A 9,520-nucleotide genomic window follows, 5' to 3' on the forward strand; every position below is an offset into this window, starting at 1 on the left:
GTGGCATACCTGATGCATTCACCCTCATCTTAGAAGAAACCCTGCATTTGCTTCAATTTGCCAATTTCACGTTTCAGGTATCGATTTAAAGAATTGGTGGGATCGCAAGCATGACGTACCGGAGGGCGTTTCTGTTGGCGATCGATACGCAATCGTACCCCGTTTGGGATCGAGCCGTTTGGAACGTGGATCGTGACTACTTTGGCGAATCCTATGACTATGGTCCCCAACTCCTCCACGACTCCATGGAACATTTACACAATACCCTTCTCCACCCATGGACCCCACCTGATAACATATATAAGAGTGAAATGACCATTTTACCCTTCTCGATGTAAAAAATGAGAGAGAAAAAAAATTAGGGTTATGTTTACCTCATGGGCAGCGCCTGTACCAGGGTAGAATTTTCCACCTTCATGTCTATGTAAGGATATATACAACACCTATAACAATTAAAACAAGTATCATCAGAAATAGTCAGATAGTAATCTACAATGTTATTTATGATTTAAAATAAATTAATCAACTATATTGTTTTATATTTATGTTGAGTTTCATTTTTTTATAGGAGAATGAATGATAGTTAATTTTACATGGCCTCCTGCAATTTATTACCAGGAAACACTTATAGTGTTTATGTTTTTTTTTAAATATCACAAACTCTTTGTGGTTAACCAAGAAAAAAATTATTTATGTGGTTAAACCAAAAAAAAATACAGAATATGGAGTTAACCATATAATAATAATATCATTAACAAGTTGAAGAAAGTAGTATCAATTATTGCACGAATAAAAAAAATAAAAATAAAATTACTGTTTTGTTCTGCTCAAATATTTCTTGAGTTCCATTTCCATGGTGTACATCCTGTAAATAAATAAGGTTAGATAACTACAACTCATAGTAGTAACATGTGGTTTGATCACGCAACAACAAAGATTTTAGCACGCCAATTGATCAGGCTTAGACAACAAATAGCCAACCTACAAAGTAGTCGGGCTCAAATGAGGGGCATAGCAACACATACACAGGTAAAATGAGGGAAGTACCTCTATGAATTTTTGGAAGACTAACAGTTCTGATATATGGGAAAAACTTCATATTTCCGAAAATGCCCCTAAAAATGCCCCTCCTCAGGCATCTCCTCCATCAAATGGAATAAGTTCCACTGCTAAAATTCCTTCCTTGCCCCCATCAGATATAAATCCACTTGAAGATTGTCCAGCAAGAAGAGGCAGGAATCGGTATAATCTGGGAACATATTGAATAAGAATAACTATTTGGAGAAGAAACTTTTCATAACCAGCCCCTGGTGATGAAAGCCCATTTAGTTGGACGAATAATACAATCATCTGTAGTAGTAGATAAGTTGTTATCTTATATGAGGAACAAACAGCAAAAACAGTGAATATGTAATTAAAAGTAATGTTAAGTAAATTGTTTGGGGGCAACACATTCAGTCTACTCAATCACATTTCAGAAGAAAGCAATCATCAGGTCCTTACATTCTTCAAATTAAATTGAACTTAGTTCATGATAAAAAGTGAAGCATATCCAGCAATTTAACTACAGAAAAAGAGAAAATCGTCAGAAGAAGCCAGAAGACATTAAGGCATACCTGTTTAATGCCTCTGATTAAGCTCTATCAAATGAACAATGGGGGAAGTTATAAAAATGTGTGTTTAAATAAGAGGATGATAAGAAACAGCCAAATGAAAGGAGGAAACCAAGATTTGAGACGGAAATTCATCGATTGAATGTAGATTTAGGGCATATGTATCAGGTTCGCTAACATATAGAACTAGAATTTGGAGTGAGAGTGACTAACCTAAAGAAAAATGACATGGTAAAGGCCTTCCAAGTCTTCTAAGAATTTTCATCTCATCATATGTTAATTTTGGTTGAACTCCAAAGGGGAGAAGCTTGAAGTGTTTCCTGTATCTAGGAACAATTGAGATTTTGAGTGAAGCATAGCCACATAGGGACCAAATTTGTAATTTACTCGTATTTTTATATAAGTAAAATGCTATAATCAAATTTTTATACCTGTAAGGACTCCTTTTGAACTTTTCAGCAACTGATAGAAGAATCTCTATATACTTATTCCTTCCCTCAGCCTTAGAGTCCAAAATATCAGGGAGGAAGGAAACAAAACAGATGGTAGCTGAACCACGTTTCTCTTCCATCACATCCTAAAATGGAAAATTCATGATTTTACCAGGGGCAAAAAGGGAAATCCTGAAAAATTATAAAAGGGATTCGGAAAACTCAATGAGCTAGTCAACTCGATCACTTCAAGAGGAGCAACATTTGTTTCTAGTTCAACAAGGGCAAATGACTGGACTCTCTTTATATGCACCAAATACTAATATAGTTGGGAACCCTTGTACCTTAAACCTGCTCATTAAAGACTGAAAGAAAAAAAAACATAATCAGTTGGTAATAATAAAAAATAATAATATTGTTTTAGATAAAAAGAATAGAAATTCAAGAATACCTTTTCGTCATCATAGTTCACATATCCAAGCTTCACCTTTCCTTGTAAATTCTTTGCAGCCTTCTTCCATTCAGGTGGAAGCTTTTTACAATGTCTACACCTGAAAAAAAATAACATATATATAAAAAGTTATAGTGCTAAAATATATACTACGTTGAAAGCTGCCTAAAAAAATTTAAATCCAAAAAGTCAAATTAAAATTGTAAACACTAAATTAAAGGGGTTTTTAGTATGATTATGATTATGTGATTCTTTAATGTTAAGAATTAAGATAACTGGATTTAATTTAAACATCTTTACCTGAGCTATGATAGGGTTACTAGCATCATCAAATGGTGTGAATACAAACTCAAACGTGTGCTTGATAGATAGCTTCCCAAATAGCAGCTAGTTCTAAGCCAATAGCTATAAGATGTAAGGGAAAAATCATAAGCCTTTTTCTTGATAGAGAAGATGAAGTCGAGATATGAATGAGAAATTGCATGCCCTGTTATTTGTTGAACGACTGAAGAAATAAGGCAGGGTAGAAGCATCCTTTACATACCTTAGTGTAATCACACCTTGGGCTTGTAAAATCGGGGTTCTTCCCTTGGAAACTTGAAGGAAAAAAAAGAGGAATACAATATCGGGTGAAAGGTAGGTGTCTTGAATACAGAAGTAAAAAACCTAGAACAGATTGGCTAAGCAAGTAGAGAAATAAGAGATCAGTGCATTTTTTTGGAGTAAAAGATAGTAGTTGGAGATCGAGATCTGGAAAGGGGAGGAAAGAGGAATGAGGGAACTGACCTAGAAATTGGTGAGGATGATGATGAGGAAGCAACGACTAATAGAACTGATCGCAAATGAATCCATGATGACTAATAGATTGGGAGCCAGAGCCACCACTAGCACCAATACCGCCACCGGTAATCTAGAAAATCGCACCAGAACCTCCATCGCTTTTTCCAACGACGCCTTCAACAAAACCGTAACGTGTCCGACGACCATCACCACCGGAGAAGACGTCGAACATCAATGAGAAAATCAACACCAACAGGAATGAAATCAGATAATTAACCTTTTTCCTCCTCCTCATCCTCGTTGTTTTCCCCAAATTCCTCCTCACCATAACCTCCGATCAAAAAAAGCCCTAGCTTACGTTGTGCAGACTTAAAGAGTCGATGTGGGTTGGAGGTAGTGGAGGTGGGTGAGGGGCGGAGACAAAGGAGATAAGATAGATGTTAGAGAATAGATCGATACGAATGTAGGAGAAAAAGCGGGGTTCAAAATTTTTTGGGATTTCATTTTCCCTCTTAGAAGAGAAGAGAGACGCGCGTTCCTTAAAAAAAAAATATAAAGCGACATTCATAGAGGGCGCACATTTTTTATAAAGTGCCCTCCGTGTTTTTAATTTTTTTACATGAGACATTAATTTAACGGCACGCAATAATGCGTGATCTAAATCCTAAATTTTTTTAAAGAGATGACACATTTTTAATGTCACTCTCTTTTGCGTAACATAAAACAACGAGTGTCGTGGTTTGCACGTCGTAAAAGGGCCTTTTTCTTGTAGTGGAAGAAATTTTCATGTGATCATTTCATTAAGGCTTTCTTTTCACACATAGAGTCTTGTTGAGGCTTTTGGTCTACATACAACAGCATGCTTCTAGGGACATCCTAATTAGTTATTAAAAAAAAATTAATATCTTCCCGTAGAAACATCTAAGTATGACTTATTCGCATTAAGCCCTGTACTAAATTCTTAGTACACAATGTTTAAAGAATAGAGAAAATAAAAATATTTTTGTGATTTTTGAATTTTTCAAAATAAAACTTAACCAAACAAAATCTTTTTGGATTTTTAATTTTTCAAAAACAAAAATGAATAAACATAAAATCTTTTTGGATTTTTGATTTTTCAAAAGTTAAAAACTACAAAATGAATCGTAAACCTAACCTTTAGTTGTTATGATCACAAATGCGAAAAGATGTAGATGCGGAGCCATGCGAATCCTCTGGATGAACAGTAACATCTGAACAAGTTTGACTCATAACTGCTGAACAAGACTTTCATTCTTGAGTTTTTGAAATTGAATTCGCATCAATCATCCCCAAACCTGCTAAAATTCTAACAAATGATTTTTCATCAAGAGGTTTTGTAAAAATATCAACAAGTTGTTCAGTTGTTTTAACAAAATGAATTTCAATATTCCCATCTTCCACATGATCTTTGATAAAATGATATCGAAGAGCAATGTGTTTTGTCTTTGAATGTTGTACTGGATTATGACAAATGCGAATTGCACTTTGCGAATCACAATACAAAGGAATCTTTTTCATGTTTATTGCATAGTCACGAAGTTGACTCTGAATCCAAATAATTTGCGAAGTGCAAGCAGCAGCAGCAATGTATTCAGCCTCAGTAGTTGATATAGCCACACAAGTTTGTTTCTTTGATTGCCAAATCACTAACTTTCCATCCAATAGTTGACATCCACCACTCGTACTTTTCCTATCCAAAGTACATCCTCCTAGATCAGAATCTAAAAAAGCTTGAATGAAAAACCCCGTTTTTGAAGGATACCAAAGTCCTAACGAAACTGTTCCCTTAAGATAGCAAAAAATATTTTTTACTGCAGTCAAATGAGGTTCTCTGGGATTAGCTTGATATCTAGCACAATTGCAAACCGAAAACATAATATCGGGTCTACTTGCAGTTAAGTACAATAAAGACCCTATCATGCTTCGATAAAGTGTTAAATCAACAGCTGGAGCATCTAACGAAGGAGTTAGTCTTGTTCCTACTACCATTGGTACTCTTAGTTTCGTGCTATTAGTCATTCCAAACTTTTCAAGCAAGTTCTTCGTATACTTTTCTTGATTAATTAAGATTCCATCCCTGTTCTGTCTTATATGTAAACCAAGAAAATTATTAATTTTCCCCATCATGCTCATTTCAAACTGACTTTTCATTAGATTTTCAAATTCAATTGACAATGCTGGATCAGTTGAGCTAAAAATAATATCATCAACATAAATTTGAACAAGCATTAGATGACATCCAACTTTCTTGTGAAATAATGTGGGGTCAACTGATCCTTGTTTAAATTTAGATTGTTTCAAGAAATTTGTAAGTGTTGCGTACCAGGCTCTTGGTGCTTGTTTTAATCCATATACAGCCTTATCTAGGATGTAAACATGATCAGGATGTTCATTGTTTATAAATCCTGGTGGTTGTTCAACATACACTGTTTCTTCAAGTTCTCCATTTAAGAATGCACACTTAACATCCATTTGATAAACATCAAAGTCTTTGTGAGTTGCATAAGCTAAAAATATGTGAACTGCTTCAAGTCTTGCAACAGGTGCAAATGTTTCTTCATAGTCTATTCCTTTTTGTTGCGAATAACCTTTAACCACTAGTCTAGCTTTATTTCGAATAATATTGCCATCTTTGTCGGTTTTATATTTAAAAATCCATTTTAATCCGACAATTGAAACATCAGAAGGTTTAGAAATTAATCTCCAAACATTGTTTCGTTCAAATTCAGCTAGTTCAGATTGCATAGCAACAACCCAATCTGAGTGTTCCATAGGATCCTTTACTGTCTTTGGCTCTATTTTCGAAATAAAGACATTAAACATACATATTTCTTGGTTCGCATTCAGTACCTCATTTTTCGCACAAATTTGAGCTCTTGTCAACACACCATCTTGTGTATTACCAATTACTTGTTCTTTTGGATGATTTCTTGTCCATTTCTCAAGTGGTGGAAAAGTAGGATCAAATTCTAATGGTGCATCTTCATACATATCTTCATTTTCAGATCCTGCAACAGAAAAATTATCATTTAGTTCATGAAACTCATCATTTTCATCAAGATTAATTGTCTATGTTTCATCATGCTCCCCCTCAACATGATGTTCCTGTTGATTCTGCGAATGCTCCCCCTCAACTTGATGATTCATATTTTCATTCTCCCCCTCGAAAGTTGGCTGACAATCTTCATGAATACTCGTATGATCTTCTTCCATACGAGCATTAGGCATACTTTCGCAAGTTATTGACCTTGTAGTTATTGTCGAATCATCAGTATGTTTTGAGGATTTTGATGTTTGATTATTAGGAGCATTATTTTCCGCTTCAATTGCCCTGTCAGGAATTCCGAAAATTAAGTCATAATCAAAATCATTTATTTCAGAATTATCAATTTGAGTATTTGTATCCACAAGTATTGATTTATTTTCAAATTTAGTATCCATGTGTTTAAGATAGTAATCATCAAACGTTAAATTGAAATTTTCTTCAACTCTTCTAGTTCTTTTATTAAGCACTCTGTATGCAACTGAATTTTGTGAATATCATAAGAATATGCCTTCATCAGCTTTAGCTTGGAACTTGGACAAATTATCTTTGAGATTCATGATAAAACACCTGAAATTATTGGAAAATTTTAGGAACCCAAGACTTGTTGGGTCCATCATTAGTAGAATAAAACAAATTCTTTGAAATTAAAAACCATGTTTTCACTTTGTTTGTGACAGAATCCATTATATCAACATCATCAGATTTAGATATTGAAATATAGTCATTCAATAGTTTTGGATTTCCATTGATTGTAATCTTATCCTTCACAACATTCACATTTTTGATAACTGGTTTCCATTTTTGAACTGGAACTTGCGAATGATGACATGATGAACTAGCAGTGGAAGAGTTATTTGCGAAGTTGTCAAATGCATTCTTGATTTGTTGCTCTGTAAATTTACCACTTTGATATTTTCTTCCTTTCTCTTCAAACCAACGATTGATTGTACTTACATCAGATTTTCCTTTTGTATATGAAACTTTAGTTTGTTTTGAAACTGAAGAATTTGGAAATTTTGGTTGTTTTGGTGAAAAATTTATTTTTTCTTGAGTTGAATCTGTCAAACTTGATGAAGTATTCGTGAATTTGCCAACATTTTGAAACTTTTGATTATTTGCAAATTTTTGCGAACTCTCAAATTTTCGATTGTTGTCATATTTGCGAACATATGGAATTTTATCAACAAAATTTATTTGTTTATTAAAACTTGAATCTGTTTGTTTATTTTTGATCTGAAATTTTGATGATTTTGTTTTTGAAATGTGTTCTTTTTCATCTCTTGGTTTGTCATTTGACACAACTTGCCAGAAAATTGCTTTTCTTTTTGAAACATTATTTTCTGTTGAATAATTTCCAACCATCAATTTGAATTCATGAGAATTTAATTTCACTTCAGCCTTTGATTTTTCAACTTTTTCAAAAATTTTGTTTTGTTTTTCACCTTTAACCACCCATTTTTGTAATGATTTTTGTTTTCGAAACACATAAGAATTTTGAGTTAAATTGTTTTGTTCTGTGTTTTGATTTGCGAAAAAACCTTCTGTGGTTGACTTTAGATTATCTTTTTCAATCATTTTGTTGAATTCAGGATGAACTTTCTCAGCATTTCCAATAGTGACAAAAACTTGATTTGGAAAAATGGTTTTATCAGTACATACAAAATTTGGATATACAATAGTGTTGGTTTCCAAATAATGTACGCCTTTGTCATTTAAAATTTTTTCAAATTCTTTTGTATTTTCAAACACTTGATCAACCACAACTCGTTGAGGTATTTCATGTGAATCTTGCATTTCTTCTCTGTTTTCTTCATTATCATCAGATTTCCAGCTTTCAACTTCCACATTATCAAACTTACAATGTTGCGAAGTTAAAGATTTATCAATTTCATCCGCTACTATCGAATCAACAATAATTTCTTTATCTTTAATCTTAGATGTGATATTAATGATTGACAATTGAGAACAATCAACCTCTTCTTCCTCTTCTATCTCACTGATTTCACTCACATTATCTGAATTTTCATCAATATCAACATAATTGAATTGAGAGGCAAGAGTTGAAGTTTCTGTTTTCTTTAACATTTTCACTTGTTCACTCTTTGTCAAACTTTCATTGACAATGTTAACCAACTCATCAACATTTAGAAATTCATCAATTTTGACAATACCATATGTATATCTATCATCAAGTATTTTGTCAAATTGAGCAATTGTACTTCCGCAATCATAAGAAACAACATCAACTTTTTCACGTTCATATTCAAGAAAAGGTAAAATTTTCCTATGTTGTTCTTTGCTAATGTCAGAAGAATGATGTAAAGCAGTTAATTTTGCATATAACCGTTTGGCAGAATTACAATATATGTTCCTTTGTGCTAGCAACAACCTAACATCATTTGTAAGATTATTCCTATCACAATCTATATTTTTGATCTGCATTTCAAGTTTTTCTACTCTACTCCTCTTTATTTCTAATTCTCTCCATGTCTTACCTAGTTGCATATTTAATTTTTGAGCTTCAGTACTAGCAGACACAATAACATAATCAAAATAAGCCACAGTTTTATCAAATGAAACAATTTCAGTATCATAAGCAGATAAAGGAATATTAAAAGATTCAAGTATTGCACGTACCTTGGTGGTCATGGGTGATTTGTCCGTGGATTTGGATACGAAGCACCTTCCTGAAATTTTCTCTTCTCAATCTTCAAAACTTGCGAACATTACTCCATGTGTAGGATGCCTCATTTCCTCGTCATCAGATCCTGAAGACCAGATCTGATACGTACCACTTTCTTCATCATCAGTTTCACCTTTCGCAACCAAAGACACTCCTTTGGTCTTAGCACGTATCTCTTCAAGCTTTTCAGAGTAGTATGCTTCATCTTTAACTTTTTCCTTCTCCTCTTCTTTCTTTCGCAACATGCAATCGGTTGCAAAATGATTCGCACCATTGCAGTAGTGACAGTAAATTCCTGAGTCACCTTTCAACTTCTTCATTTCTTTCACATCTTTTTGTTTCTCATCAGCTTTCTCTAATTTCTTCCTCTCCTCTCCTCCAGTTTTTGTGACTGCACTCTTCGCATCACTAGCCTTTCCTTTTGGATTAAAAGGCTTTTTGAAAAACTTCTTAATTCTGTTGGTGGAATAAAATGCCACAACTTCATCATCAGAG

General features: G+C 33.7%; 1 long non-coding RNA gene across 1 annotated transcript; it reads right to left on the bottom strand.

The window, feature by feature from the left end:
* Window positions 1-24: 24 nt before the first annotated feature.
* LOC145014368 (uncharacterized) lies at window positions 25-866 on the bottom strand. The gene is made up of 3 exons (XR_013665509.1): window positions 815-866; window positions 375-443; window positions 25-288 (listed from the first exon to the last, which is right to left on the bottom strand). It is a non-coding gene; the product is annotated as an uncharacterized LOC145014368 (long non-coding RNA).
* Between the last annotated feature and the right edge of the window lie 8,654 nt (window positions 867-9,520).

Source organism: Lactuca saligna, chromosome 9, assembly GCF_052625555.1.
Source record: "Lactuca saligna cultivar CGN05327 chromosome 9, ASM5262555v1, whole genome shotgun sequence".
In the NCBI taxonomy this organism is placed as follows: Eukaryota; Viridiplantae; Streptophyta; class Magnoliopsida; order Asterales; family Asteraceae; genus Lactuca; species Lactuca saligna.